Genomic DNA, 15,630 nt, shown 5'->3' on the forward strand with positions numbered 1-15,630 from the left:
GGTGGCGCAGTGGGTTAAGCGCAGGTGGCACAAAGCACAATGACCAGCATAAGGATCCAGGTTCAAGCCCCCGGCTCCCCACCTGCAGGGGAGTCACTTCACAAATGGTGAAGCGGGTCTGCAGGTGTCTATCTTTCTCTCCCCCTCTCTGTCTTCCCCTCCTCTCTCCATTTCTCTCTGTCCTATCCAACAACAACGACATCAATAACAGCAGCAATAATAACTACAACAATAAAAGCAACAAAAGGGAGTAAATAAATATTTAAAAATTAGGGAGTCGGGCTGTAGTGCAGCGGGCTAAGCGCAGGTGGCGCAAAGAACAAGGACCGGCATAAGGATCCCGGTTCGAACCCCGGCTCCCCACCTGCAGGGGAGTCGCTTCACAGGTGGTGAAGCAGGTCTGCAGGTGTCTATCTTTCTCTCCTCCTCTCTGTCTTCCCCTCCTCTCTCCATTTCTCTCTGTCCTATCCAACAACGACAACAACAATAATAACTACAACAATAAAACAACAAGGGCAACAAAAGGGAATAAATAAAATAAATATTTAAAAAAATTTTTTAAATATTTAAAAATTAATAAATCTTTTGCCTTTTTTAATAGGGCAGAGAGAACTTGAGAGGGGCAAGGGAGACAGAGAGAGAGGGAACTATAACATTGCTTCACCACTCCTGGGAATCTTTCTCCATGCAGGTAGGGAGCAGGAACTGAACCTAAGTCCTTGCACACTGTACTATGAGCGCTTAACCAGGTGTGCCACCACCCCCCACCACTACCATGTCTTGTCTTGGGAGGGCATCATGGGGGTGCGGGGGTTTTGGTGAAGACATGATCTGGAGCTAGTGAAATAGCTCCCCTAGATAGCGCACTGCTTTGCCATGGATGAAACCCAGGTTTGAGCCCAGTCCCCCACTGCATTGAAGGAAGCTTCAGGGCTGTGGTCTCTCTCACTCTCTGCCTCTCTCTCTCTCTCTCTCCCTCTCTCTGTCTCTTTTGCCTCCAGGATTATTGCTGGGGCTCAGTGACTACACTACGAATCCATTGCTCCTGGAGGCCATTTTTCCATTTTGTTGTCCTTGTTGTTGTTGTTATTGCTGCTGTTGTTGGATAGGACAGAGAGAAGTGGAGAGAGGAGGGGAAGACAGAGGGGGAGAGAAAGACACCTGCAGACCTGCTTCACCGCCTGTGAAGTGATCCCCCCGCAGGTGGAGAGCTGGGGGCTTGAACCAGGATCCTCACGCTGGTCCTTGTGCTTCACACCACCTGCACTTAACCCACTGCACTACCGCCCAGCCCCCTAGTATCTGTCTCTATCTGAAAAAGTCATCCTAGACTGGTGAAGCCCCAGTGAGGACAAAAACAAAAGGGCTGGGAATCGTGCAGTAGCGCAGCGGGTTAAGAGCGCAGGTGGCACAAAGCACAAGGATCAGCATAAGGATCCCGGTTCGAGTCCCCAGCTCCCCACCTGCAGGGGGGGGGTCACTTCACAGGCAGTGAAGCAGGTCGGCAGGTGTCTATCTTTCTCTCCCCCTCTCTGTCTTAAGTTCCTCTCTCCATTTCTCTGTCCTATTCCACAATGATGACATCAATAATAACAATAATAACTACAACAATAAAACAACAAGGGCTACAAAAGGGAATAAATAAATAAATATTTTTTAAAAACACACACACAAAAGGGTTTTCCTGTTGAGGTTCTGAGGTCCTGAGTTCAAACCCCAGCAACATGATCAGCCAGAGCTGAAAGCAGGGCTCTGATGGCAAAAAAAACAAAAACAAAAAAAAACTACATATTCATTCTAAGATATTAGACATTCAAACAGTTTGGAAAAATGAAAGCAGAAATGAAAAGATCACTGGTTTAAGGGAGTGTTCTTTGCTTTAATTTTTAATATTTAATTTTTTATTTGATAGGATAGATTGAGAGAGGGAGGGGGAGATAGAGAGAGAGAGACAGAGAGATGCCTGCAGCCCTGCTTCACCACTCGTGAAGCTTCCCCCCTGCAGGTGAGGACTGGGGGCTTGAACCAGGGTCCTTGCACACTGTAACGTATGTAGTAACATGTGCACTCAGCCAGTTGCACCACCACCCAGCTCCTAGGCTTGCTTGCTTTCTTTCTTTCTTTCTTTCTTTCTTTCTTTCTTTCTTTCTTTCTTTCTTTCTTTAATTCCATAGGTCAGAGAAGGGGAAGAGAAGATAGATAGATTAGATAGATAGATGATAGATAGATAGATAGATAGATAGATAGATAGATAGATAGATAGACAGACAGACACCTGCAGCCCCACTTCACTGCTTGAGAAGCTTCCCCCCTACAGGTGAAGACCTAGGTTTTATTTCTGAAAGTTTTATTTCACAAGAGAGCCACACAGTTCTGGAAAATCTGGCCCCAGGGATGGAGCCCAGGGTCTCAGGCATAAAAGTTCTACACTCTAGACACCCCTCCCCTCCTTCTTACCCTCAAAGAGCTTCCTTCTCCTGTTCTCGAGTATAGCTGGCAAGCTTGGCAGGACAGAGACGTGGTTCTAGCCACAGAACCGGAAAAGAAAGGCCACAAGTAGCACACCTGGTTAAGTACACACATTACCAAGCACAAGGACCTGGGTTCAAGGCTCTTGTTCCCACCTGCAGGGGGAAAATTTCACAAGAGGTGAAGCAGGACTGCAGGTGTCTCCCTCTCTTTCCCTCTCTGTCTCCCCCACCCCATCTCAATTTCTCTCTGTCCTAGCAAATAATTTGTTAAAAACATTGTTTAAAAAAAGAGAGAGGGGAGCCAGGTGGTAGCACGCCTGGTTTAGCTAGCACACATGTTACAATGCATAAGGACCCTGGTTTGAGCCCTCCCAGTCCCCACCTGCAGAGGGAAAGCTTTATGAGTGGTGAGGTAGGGTTGCTGGTATCTGTCTATCTTTCTCCCTCCTTATCTCCTCCTCCCTCTCTAATTTCTGGCTGTCTCCAGCCAATAAATAAATAAAAATGATTTTTAAAAATTAAAATAAAGGGAATTAGGCAGTAGTGCAGCGGGTTAAGCGCATGTGACGCAAAGCACAAGGATTGGCGTAAGGATGCCAGTTCGAGTCCCCGGCTCCCCACCTGCAGGGGAGTCCCCTCACAGCCAGTGAAGCAGGTCTGCAGGTGTCTAGCTTTCTCTCCCCCTCTCTGTCTTCCCCTCCTCTCTCCATTTCTCTCTGTCCTATCTAACAATGACAACATCAATAACCACAACAATAGCTACAACAACAATAAAAAAGGGCAAAAAAGGAAATATATATATATAATTTTAAAAATAAAATAAAGTAAAATAAATTAAAAATTAAGAAGAAGGAGGAGAAGAAGGCAAATCAATAGAAACAATGGGGTGGGGTAACTCTACTGGGACTTGTCACAGGGCAGGCAAAATCAGGGATGCAATAGTCCCAGATTCGAGGTCACCAGGACCCACCCCTCACCCTCCTTACACTCTAAAAATCACAAACAGCTCCTCCAAAATCAAAAGGGGCCTCCTTTGTCCACAAAAGGCACACACACACACACACACACACACACACACACACACACACACACACACACACCATCTGCCTTTCAGAACCCCTCCACCCATGCTGGCAAGACTCAGAAGAAAGGAGGTACCCACAGGGGGTGGCCCCAGGACGTGCCCCATTTATCATGCCCTCAGCTCTGATCAGATATTTTTCAGGACACGAACCCCCAGTGAGTTGCCCGCAGGCTCACCCTGGCCCCTCCTCGCCCATCCGTTCCTGTCTTTCTCCCGCCCCCCAGCCTCCTTCAACATGAGCCTCCAGCCAGTCCTGCCCTCAGCCATTATGAAGGCCGCTTGTGCGGACCTCACACAGAGCTTTATTCACCTCTCTGTTGGGGATGGATTCTGCAAGCCTGCTGTGGGGATATAAATAGTCCTTTGGGGTGAGACTTGTTCGGGCAGATGCCAGATGCTTTCCCAGCTGTTTTTAGGGGCTTCCATGAGCAGGTCTGTGTGCTCACAGTATCAGACTCTTATGTGAGGATGAGGAAGTTAAAAGAAAATGTTGTTTATTATCATTATTATTATTATGCTGTTTGCTTTTAATTTTCTTTGATAAGACAGGGAAAAATTGTGAAGGGGAAGAGGAAATAGAGAGGGAAAGAAAAAGAGAGATACAGTTCTGCTTCAGCGCTCATGCTGCTTCAGCGCTCATGAAGCTCCCCACACACAGCACAGCTGGAGACAGGGGGCTCAAACCCATGCCCTTGGGCATGGTGACAGGTGCCCTCAATCAGGTGCTCCATTGCCCAGCCCCTATTCATTCTTATTTTATAGAGGCTATTTTTTTTTAGGTTTGTTTTTGTCACCAAGGTTGCCACAGGAACTCCGTGGCTGGCTTTAAAAATAAAAAGGCTTTAGATTTATCTGTATTGATCACATATAAGGGAGATTTTTCTTTTTTTTTTTCCCCTCCAGGGTTATTGCTGGGCTCGGTGCCTGCACCATGAATCCACCGCTCCTGGAGGCCTTTTTTTTTTCCCCTTTTGTTGCCCTTGTTGTTGTAGCCTCATTGTGGTTATCATCATTGCCATTGTTGATGTCGTTCGTTGTTGGACAGGACAGAGAGAAATGGAGAGAGGAGGGGAAGACAGAGAAGGGGAGAGAAAGACACCTACAGACCTGCTCCACCGCCTGTGAAGCGACTACCCTGCAGGTGGGGAGCCAGGGGGCTCGAACCGGGACCCCCACGGCGGTCCCTGCGCTTTGCTCCACATGCACCCAACCCACTGTGCCACCACCCGACCCCCATAAGGGAGATTTTTCACATGAAGCAGAGAGAGAGGCTGACCAGAGGACCATTCTGGTCTCTGCAATGCCAGAGATGGAACAGGGAACCGCAGACATGGGAGTCTGACTCTCTACCAGTTGGGCCATTTCCCTCAGCTGCCTTAAAAAAATTTTTTTTTTAGATATTGTATTGCACCAAAGTCAAAGACTCTGAAGTGGGAGGGAGGGTTCAGATCCTGGAACATGATGGCGGAGGAGGACCTAGTGGGGGTTGAATTGTTATGTGGAAAACTGAGAAATGTTACGCATGTACAAGCTACTGTATTTTACTGTTGACTGTAAACCATTAATCCTCCAATAAATAAATTAAAAAAAAAATTTTAGAGGATGAGAGACAAAGAGACTGACTGTTTACAGGCAGCCCTGCTCCACTGCTCATGAAGTTTCCCCCCAGCAGGTGGGAGCAGGGGCTTGAACCCGGGTAATTGCACTCAACTGGGTCGGCTGCCTCCTGACCCCTTCAGCGGCATCTCAGATGAAATGGGGCGGGGGCGGCGAGAATGGGGGAGCGGTCTCTTGTCTCTCCAGCCTGAACCCACTGACGGCTGATATTCTCCTCTCTGGCCACCAGGTGTCGCTTGTGCTCCAGTCGCATGATCTCTCCCTAAAGAAAACTAAAATCTTCAAAGTCTTTTAACTTTCTGAGCTGCAAGAAGCAAGTCTTGCTCCCCAAGTTTGGCCCCAGGAGAGCAGTCACCGGCGAGGTGGCAGGAAGGGGGCCAGGGGGTTGGGACTGGAAGGAGAGGGCTTGTCCAGGCAATGGTCACAGTCACATGTCACCAGGCCCCTCCATACAGCCTGGTGACGCTAGGCCTGGTGACGCACCGCTCAGAGCAGGGCTGTCCTGTTGTTAGGTGACGCATGTTACAGCATGGATGAGGGGGGCCAAGGGCCGGGGGCTGCTGGCAGCCAGGAAAAAAATAAAGCACAGAGTGTGGGTGAAGGCAAAAGGAGGGGTGACAGCAAGGCTTGTTTCACGGAAACGCCAGTCAGCAGCCTCTCCCTCTTACGCCCAGTGTGACCAGACACCCAGATATGGGTCTATCTCTCCCCCCACAAAAAAGTATATATATATATATATATATATATATATATATATATATATATATATATATATATATATATATTACAATATATAGCTCCACACCACACCCACCACCAAAGTTATGCACCCACCCAACAATAGCCACCACAGTTAAAACAAAGTCTTAGAGAAATTTTGTTCATGGAGCCGGGCAGTGGCACACATGTCATAATGTTCAAGGACCAGGGTTCAATTCCCCCGTCCTCACCTGTAAGGGGGGGAAGCTTTTTAAGTGGTGAAGCAGGGCTGCAGGTGTCTCTCTCTCTCTCTTTTTGCTTACAGGGTTATTACTGGGGCTCGATGCCTGCACCACAAATCCACTGCTCCTGGAGGCCATTTTCCCCCTTTTGTTGCCATTATTGTTTTATCATTGTTGTGGTTATTGTTATTATTGTTATTGATGTCATTGTTGTTGGGTAGGACAGCAAGAAATGGAGAGAGGAAGGTAAGACAGAGAGGGGAAGAGAAAGATAGACACCTGAAGACCTGCTTCACCACCTGTGAAGCGACTCCCCTGCAGGTGGGGAGCCAGGGGCTCAAACCAGGATCTTTACACAGGTCCTCCAATTTCACGCCATGTGCAGTCAACCCACTGCACTACTGCTCAACCCCCTCTCTTTCCTTCTCTTTCTCCCCATCCCTCTTGATTTCTGGCTGTTTCTATCTAATAAGATAAAGATAAAAAGAGTAAGTATGGTCGCTCTTTTGTTGTTGTTGTTTTGTTTGCTAGGTCATAGGTTTCAATTCTCTAGATTCCCCACATGAGCAAAACTATCTAGTAGTTGTCTTTATTTCATTTATTTCGCTAAGCATCATCACCTCCAGTTCCATCCATTTTGTCCCAGAGGACACAATATCATCTTTTTATTGTAGAGTAGTATTCCATGAAGTATACATCCCATAGCTTTTTTCCACCAGGGTTATCACTGGGGTTTGATGAATCCACAGCTCCCTGCAGCCATTTTTTTTCTTTTCATTCTACTTTATCTTATAGGATAGAGAGAAATTGATATGAGAGAGGAGATAAAGGAGAGAGAGAAAAAAAAATACCTGCTGACCTGCTTTACTGCTTGTGAAGCTTCCTCTGCAGGTGGGGACCAGGGGCTTGAACCTGGGGCCTTATGAGTGGTAACCCATAACTTCTTTATCCAGCCATCTGCTGGTGGGCATTTAGGCTTTGACTCCTTGGCTATTGTAAACATAGACATGCACATGACCCTTTGAATCAGTGTTTTGTTGTCCTTTGGATATGTGTCTAGGAGTGGTATTGCTGAATTACAAAGTAATTCCATTTTTATTTGCTTAAGGATTCTCCACACAGTCTTCCAAAAGGGCTGAACCGGTTTGCATTCCCACCAGCAGTGTAACAGAGTTCCCTTTTTCATTTATTTCATTTTATTTGTTTATTATTGGATAGAGACAGAGGGAAATTGAGAGGAGAGGGGGAGATAGAAAGGGAGAGACATTGCAGTCCTGTTTCACCACTCATGAAGCTCCCCCCCTGCAGGTGGGGTCCAGGAGCTTGAACCTGGGTCCTTGCACACTGTAATGTGAGCACTTAACCAGGTGCACCACTGCCTGGCCCTTGAGAGAGCTTTCTTTTTCTCCACAACCTGGCCAACACCTGTCGTTTCCTGTCTTGTTGATGTGGGCCACTGTCACAGGTAAGAGGTGCTATCCCACTGTGGTTTTAACTAGCATCTCTGTCCTGGATAGAGGAGTGAAGTGTTTCTCCATGCACCTGAGGGCTATCTGTGTATCTCCGTTAGACAGGAACCCTTCAAGTCCCTTGCAGTCTTTTTAATTGGGTTATCTGCTGTTAAGTTGTATGGTTCTTTTATAGCTGTTTGATACCTATCTCTAGTCGGATGTATGAAGTGCAAACACCAGCTCCCAATTGCTGAGTTTATCACTGTAGAATTTTCTTCCAGTGTGAATAGTTTTAAAGATTGATTGACTGATTGACTGATGAGAGAGAGAGAGAGGGAGAGAAAGAGAGAGAGAGAGGGAGAGAAAAAGAGAGAGAGACCAGAGCATGTTCGATGTTAGAGACCAAACCTGGGCCCTCACCGTTGCAAGTCCGGAGCCCTTCCCATGGCACCACCTCCCACGCAGCTGAGAGAGCTTATCTGTTTCACGTGTGACCAGGGAATGAACTCGGGGCCTCATGCTTCCTTTATAACGAGTGGCACGGCTGCTCACATCGAAACGGTCTCATGTTTTACGGTAGGAAGAAAGAGAGGGACAGAGATGAGAGAGACAGAGACACCGCTACACCACCCACACGGAGCACCTCCCCTGGGGCTATCCATGGTGTTCAATGTGCTGCCAGGGCTTCACACATGGCAAGGGGGCACTCCACCCTCTGGATCACCTCCCAGGCCCTGGCTAAGAAGATTTAACTAGAGGAGCAGGGCAATGGCACACCCAGCAGAGCGCACAGGTTACAGTGCACAAGGACCCAGGTTCAAGTCCCCAGTTCCCAGCTGCTTCACAAGCAGTGAAGCAAGTCTGCAGCTATCTCTCTCTCTCTCTCTCTCTTTCTATCTCTCTCCCCCTTTCTCTCTCAGCTGTTCTATCTCTATCCAAAATTAATTGAATTGACTAAATGAATAAATTTAAATAATTGTTTGAAGATTTAAATAGAAGTGTTGGGCCAGCTCACTGGGCTGGGCGCTGCCTTGCCGCACACACAGCCCAGATCTGAGCCCTGGCACCAAATGGGAGGTGCAGCTGGCGATAGAGGAAGCTCTGGTGCTGTGGCATCTCCCCAGTCACCCCCCTCTTTTACTGAACGGGGGGGGGAAAGGTGTGTAGAGTGGTGGAGTTGAACAGACTGACACAAAGCCCCCATTTCCAGCAAAATAAATAGGTTTCAGTTGGTGCCTCTGAGAACCACACTCCCAGATCACAACTGAAAAAAGAAAAAAAATGGAGTGGTCTGGGAGGTGGCGCAGTGGATAAAGCATTGGACTCTCAACCATGAGGTCCCGAGTTTGATCCCCAGCAGCACATGTACCAGAATGATGTCTGGTTCTCTCTCTCCTCCTATCTCTCTCATGAATAAATACTTTTTAAAAAATGGGTGAACAAGACCCACCCTGAGAGAAGCTCCTGACCCACAGCACACTTGGCCCACAGGAAACTCTCAGCTCACCTGGGAGCAGACCCAGCTCCTGCCAGCCCAGCCGAAACACATCAGAGACAAGAAGGGAGTCAGCTCCCACCCCAGGGCCCCAGCATCTGTGTCCCGGTCTCGCGACCACCCTTACTGGACACCGGGCATGGCCACAGGTGGCACCCCTAGGGCTGGCCCAGGGACCCTGATCCCCAGAAGACACCTCCCCTATGATGATTCCCAGCCTCCTGCCCGCCCAGCTGTCTAACTAACCTTGCTGCTCATTACCAGGAGATTAGCTTACTCACAGCTGTTTCCTGGGGAAGGCGGCTAGAACCTGGAAATTTCCACCCTCACTACACAGGCAGGTTCTGTCTCCATCTAGACACATGGCGGGGGATCCCCAAGCTCCTGGGAGGGGGGCTACAGCCTGAGAGGGGAACAAGAAGAGCACAGCCGTGTCCTGAGACATTCCAGTCATCAGGGCTCTGGGGGCAGCTGGAAAAAAAGAGAGGGAGACAGCACAGTGGGAGTGCAAAAGACTCTCCTGCCTGAGCCTCCCAGATCCCAGGTTCAGTCCCCAGCACCACCGTAAGCCGGAGCTGAGCTGGGATCTGGGAAATGAACTATTTCTTTTATCTTAGTGAGAAATGCATAGAGAGAGACAGAGACAGAGAGAAAACAGAGCCCTCCTCAGCTCTGGCCGATGGTGGTGCTAGGGATTGAACCCTGGACCTCAGAGCCTCAGGCAGGAGAGATTTATTTATTTATTATCTTTATTGGATAGAGACAGCCAGAAATGGAAAGGGAAGGGGGAGAGAGGGAGGGAGAGAGAGAGACAGACAGACAGACACCTACAGCCCTGCTTCACTGCTCCTGAAGCTTTACCCCTGCAAGTGGGAACCAGGGGCTCGAACCCGGGTCCTTGCGCAACGTAACAGGTACACTCAATCAGGTGCACCACCACCTGACCCCAGGAGAATCTTTTTTACAGAACCATGATGCTGTCTCCCTTACCCTAATTTATTTGTTCTTTTTTAATATTTATTTATTTATTTATTCCCTTTTGTTGCCCTTGTTTTATTGTTGTAGTTACTTTTTTGTTTGTTTGTTTGTTTTTTGTTTTTTTTTTTTTAATATTTATTTTTTATTCCCTTTTGTTGCCCTTGTTGTTTTATTGTTGTAGTTATTATTGTTGTTGTCGTTGTCAGATAGGACAGAGAGAAATGGAGAGAGGAGGAGAAGACAGAGAGGAGGAGAGAAAGATAGACACCTGCAGACCTGCTTCACCGCCTGTGAAGCGACTCCCCTGCAGGTGGGGAGCCGGGGTTCAAACCGGGATCCTTATGCCGGTCCTTGTGCTTTGCGCCACCTGCGCTTAACCCACTGCACTACAGCCCGACTCCCCTGTAGTTACTTTTTTATTGTTGTTGTAACTGATGTCATTGTTAGATAGGACAGAGAGAAAGGAGAAAGGAGAGAGGAGGGGAAGACAGAGACGGGGAGAGAAAGACAGACACCTGCAGACCTGCTTCACCGCCTGTGAAGTGACTCCCCTGCAGGTGGGGAGCCGGGGGCTCCAACCGAGATCCTTATGCTGGTCTTTTCGCTTTCTGCCAGGTGTGCTTAACCCGCTGCCATACCACCCAACTCCCTACTGTTGTAGTTATTGTTGTTGTTGTTGATGTTGTCGTTGTTGGATAGGACAGAGAGAAATGGAGAGAGGAGGGGAAGACAGAGAGGGGGAGAGAAAGACCTGCAGACCTGCAGACCGCCTATGAAGCAACTCCCCTGCAGGTGGGGAACCAGGGGCTCAAACTGGGATCCTTACGCTGGTCCTTGTGCTTTGTGCCATGTGCACTTAACCCGCTGTGCTGCCACCCGACTCCCAATTTATTTATTCTTTTAAAGATCTACTTTTTTATAGCAACAGAGAGAGTTGAGAGGAAAGGAGGAGCTAGAGAGAGAAACAGACACTCTTGCCCTCCTTCACCAATCATGAAGTTTCTTCTCCCTTCCTGTGGGGGACAGGGGATTGAACCCCGGTCGTGTGCACTATAATATGTGTATGCTCCACCAGGTATGCCACTACCTGGCCCCAAGACTTCTTTTTTCTTTATTGGGGATTACAGTAGTTGTACATATGTAGCATTGCTCAGTTTTCCACTTAACACTTTAACCCCCATCCTCCCCCGCCTAGGTCTTCTTCCACCATCATGTTCCAGGACCTGAACACTGTCACCACCACCACCCCCAGGATCCTTTACTGTGGACCAGAGACTTTTTTAAAAATATTTTATCGGGAGTTGGGCTGTAGCGCAACAGGTTAAGCGCAGGTGGCGCAAAGCGCAAGGACTGGCATAAGGATCCCGGTTCGAACCCCGGCTCCCCACCTGCAGGGGAGTCACTTCATAGGCGGTGAAGCAGATCTGCAGGTGTCTATCTTTCTATCCTCCTCTCTGTCTTCCCCTCCTCTCTCCATTTCTCTCTGTCCTATCCAACAACAACAATAATAACTACAACAATAAAACAACAAGGGCAACAAAAGGGAATAAATAAATTAAATAAATATTAAAAAATATATACATTTTATTGGGAATCAGGCAGGTTAAGTGCAGGTGGCGCAAAGAGCAAGGACTGGCATAAGAATCCCAGTTTGAGCCCCCGGCTCCCCACCTTCAGGGAGTCGCTTCACAGGCGGTGAAGCAGGTCTGCAGGTGTCTATCTTTCTCTTCCCCTCTTTGTCTTCCCCTTTTAAAAAAATATTTTATTGAGAATCAGGCAGGTTAAGCGCAGGAGGTTGGTTTGTTTTGTTTAATAAAGAAGTGGGGGAAAAAACTGAGAAAGTGGAGGGCTCGTTACCCTTCCCCCACTCCCGGAGCTTTATATCAAGTAAAGCTGAGACCAGATCCCACTAGAGCACATGACTTCCAAAAAACACAGAGTCAGGAGCTGGAAAAGTAAATAGCTCGTTTGGATAGTGCACTGCATCGCCATTGTTCAATCCAGGTTCAAGTCTGGCCCCCACAGGGCCAGGCAGGGGCACACCTCATTAGGCACACATATTACAGTACACAAGGACCCAGGTTCAAGCCCTTGATCCACACCTGCGAAGAAGAAAGCTTCATAAGTGGTGAAGTAGGGCTGCAGGTGTCTCTCTGTTTCTTTCCCTGTCTACTTCCTCCTCCCCTCTTAACTTCTATTTCTATCCAATAATATATAAATAAATAAATAAATAAATAAATAAATAAATAAATTTTAATATTATTTTTAAAAGTCTTCCCTGGAGTCGCTTCACAGGTGGTGAAGCAGGTCTGCAGGTGTCTATCTTTCTCTCTCCCTCTTTGTCTTCCCCTCCTCTCTCCATTTTTCTCTGTCCTATCTAACAACAACATAAATTACAACAACAATAAAATACAACAAGGGCAATAAAAGGGAAAATAAATAAATATTGAAAAAGTCTTCCCTGATCGCTTTCACTATGACTCTTTACCTTTATTGAAAAATAATTTTTGGTGTTGGAAACAATGGGTTGAAACAAGCAGAAGAATGAAACTGAACCACTGTATTTCACCAAATACAAAAGTAAATTCCAAGTGGATCAAGGACTTGGATGTTAGACCACAAACTACCAGATACTTAGAAGAAAATATTGGCAGAACTCTTTTCCGCATACATTTTAAAGACATCTTCAATGAAACGAATCCAATTACAAAGAAGAATAAGGCAAGTATAAACCTATGGGACTACATCAAATTAAAAAGCTTCTTCACAGCAAAAGAAACCACTACCCAAACCAAGAGACCCCTCACAGAATGGGAGATCTTTACATGCCATACATCAGACAAGAGTTTAATAACCAACATATGTAAAGAGCTTGCCAAACTCAACAACAAGACAACAAATAACCCCATCCAAAAATGGGGGGAGGACATGGACAGAATATTCACCACAGAAGACATCCAAAAGGCTGAGAAACACATGAGAAAATGCTCCAAGTCTCTGATTGTCAGAGAAATGCAAATAAAGACAACAAGGAGATACCACTTCACTCCTGTGAGAATGTCATACATCAGAAAAGGTAGCAGCAGCAAATGCTGGAGAGGGTGTGGGGTCAAAGGAACCCTCCTACACTGCTGGTGGGAATGTCAATTGGTCCAACCTCTGTGGAGAACAGTCTGGAGAACTCTCAGAAGGCTAGAAATGGACCTACCCTATGACCCTGCAATTCCCCTCCTGGGGATATAGCCTAAGGAACCCAACATATCCATCCAAAAAGATCTTTGTACATATATGTTCTTGGCAGCACAATTTGTAATAGCCAAAACCTGGAAGCAACCCAGGTGTCCAACAACAGATGAGTGGCTGAGCAAGTTGTGATATATATACACAATGGACTACTACTCAGCTATTAAAAATTGTGACTTCACTGTTTTCAGCCGATCTTGGATGGACCTTGAAAAAATCATGTTGAGTGAAATAAGTCAGAAACAGAAGGATGAATATGGGATGATCTCACTCTCAGGCCAAAGTTGAAAAACAAGATCAGAAAAGAAAACACAAGTAGAACCTGAAATGGAATTGGCGTATCTCACCAAAGTAAAAGACTCTGGGGTGGGTTGGTGGGGAGAATACAGGTCCAAGAAGGATTGAGGAATGTTATGCATGTATAAACTATTGTACTTGCTGTTGAATGTAAAACATTAATTCCTCAATTTAAAAAAAAGAGAAAAAAAATAATAATTTTTTTAAAAAGTAAAAATATGGAAGTTGGGCGGTAGGTAGCACATGGCACAAAGTGCAACGACTGGTGCAAGGATCCCAGTGTGAGCTTGTTGTTAATGTTTCGGGGGCGCCAGCTGGCCGGGCTAGCTTCGTGGTGGTAGACAGAGACAGACTCGGGGACACACGGCTGGGCTGAGAAGCTGTGTATCTTTATTCACGAGCGGGCAGATCACCACACCATGCGCTTCCTCGTGTTTCTCCTTCCACCAGTGCTGCTGGGACTCTGCACGTCCTTAGCAGGGGAGATAGAGGGGCAGGAAACTCGCAAGGGCCAAACCATTTCTCTCAGAGGTAGGGGGGAGGGGGCCAAACCAACACGAAGAATCCCAACACGAGCCCCGGCTCCCCACCTGCAGGGGAGTGGATTCACAAGAGGTGAAGCAGGTCTGCAGGTGTCTATCTTTCTCTCCTCTTCTCTGTCTTCTGCTCCTCTCTCAGATTTCTTTCTGTCCTATCCAACAACGACATCAATAACAACAACAACAATAACTACAACAATAAAACAAAGGCAACAAAAGGGAATGAATAAATAAATGTTTAAAAAAAGAGTAACAACATGTACATATACAGGAGCACAGAAACCTTGCCAACAATTGCTTCCAGAGCTACTCAAAAATAATAACGCTATGTGTTAATTATCAACAATTACCTAGAAATAGCCACGAAGTCTTCAGAGCAATTTCAAACATTCTCTCATTCTTACATGCAAGTCTCTTTCACGTGGACACACATACATCACACACCCTCAGGCAAAAAACTCATGGTGTGAGTCACACGTCCTCACTGGTATTTACACAAGTGAGGGTTATATCTGATGCTTTTTTTAAAAAATAATTTATTTTAGTTTAAGAGAGATAGATACAGAGACACACACACACAGAGAGAGAGAGAGAGAGAGAGCGCCAGACCTCAGCTCTGGCTGATGGTGATGCTGAGACTGAACCTAGGACCTCAGAGCATCAGGCCTGACAGTCCTTTGTAGGGACTGGCAATTGTGCACCTGGTAAAATGCACAGGATACAATAAGCAAGGACCTGGGTTCAAACCCCAATCCTAATCTGCAAGGGGGAGCTTTATGAGTGTTGCAAGTGGCTCTCTTTCTCTCTCTCTCTATTTCCCCTTTCTATCAATTTCTGTCTCCATCCAATAAATAAATAAAATAAAAGTTAATTTTTAAAAAGTCCTTTGCATAACCAAAGGACTGGATTCCTGTTCCTTTGGCCCTTTTTCATTTGGACCCACACTGCCTTTGAAGGTTCTCTTTCTTCCTTCTTAGATTTTAACTCATCCTTCTCTTTTCCTTATCTCTCTCTCTCTCATCCCTCCTCATTGCTCTCACTTCCTATTTCCTCATTACCTCCATATTTCTCTTACTCTAAAGCTGAAGTATCCAGCATCTCTCAGTAAATATCTATTTTGAGCTTGCCACACGCTCTTCCCTGCGCCCCCCCCCCCTTTGTCAGCCTGGACTATTCTCCCTCCTTTCATCCCTCCCCATCTGTCCTCTCCTTCCCTCTGTCCTCCCAGACCCCAGCGCGGGCCCGGCCTCCTCCCACCCTTTTTCCCGCCTTTTTCTTTCCAAGGTTCTGAAGCGCGAGGCCCTCACTGTCCCCCTCGCCCATCCTCCCAGCAGCCCACCAGGCAGCCTGGTTGCCATGGCGACGGGCTCCTGGAAGCCAAAGTCAAGGACCTGGTTGCCATGGCTCCCGCTTCTCCGCCTCCAGCCCCTCCCGCGCTGCCTGGGTTTTCCGCGCCTGCGCAGTGGAGCCCGCGACCGGCCGAACCGGGGTGGGGCGGGGCTTAGAGGTCCGAG

The sequence above is a fragment of the Erinaceus europaeus genome, chromosome 15, assembly GCF_950295315.1.
Source record: "Erinaceus europaeus chromosome 15, mEriEur2.1, whole genome shotgun sequence".
Taxonomy (NCBI): domain Eukaryota; kingdom Metazoa; phylum Chordata; class Mammalia; order Eulipotyphla; family Erinaceidae; genus Erinaceus; species Erinaceus europaeus.